The sequence below is a fragment of the Cystoisospora suis genome, assembly GCF_002600585.1.
Source record: "Cystoisospora suis strain Wien I chromosome Unknown contig_2950, whole genome shotgun sequence".
Classification (NCBI taxonomy): Eukaryota; Apicomplexa; class Conoidasida; order Eucoccidiorida; family Sarcocystidae; genus Cystoisospora; species Cystoisospora suis.
In genome coordinates, this window is record NW_027155745.1 from 33,789 (window position 1) to 34,145 (window position 357).

The window sequence follows — 357 nt, forward strand, 5'->3', positions numbered from 1 at the left end:
TTCTCCATCCTCTCCTTCAAGTGAACTTCTCTTTGTGCCTCCTGTAGTACTTCTTCTTTTTCTGTCGTTGTCTCCTCTTCAAGAAAGCTATCAAGCAAAGGGTGAAGGAGATGACTGATCTCAAGAAAGACGTCGTACTAGGGCAGTTTACTACTCTTACCCGTCTATGGGAGAGAGGTGGAAAGACTTCTCCTAATATAAGGCGATTCACTCGTGCTTGCTTAATATTCTTGAGGAAGATCTGCATATATAGAGACGTGAAGAAAGTTGCCACTATGTAGAAAAGTGGCTTCTCACGTCAAAACTCGTGTATGAGTGATGAGAGATCTAGAGAGAAAGAGTGAGGGCATATGCGTC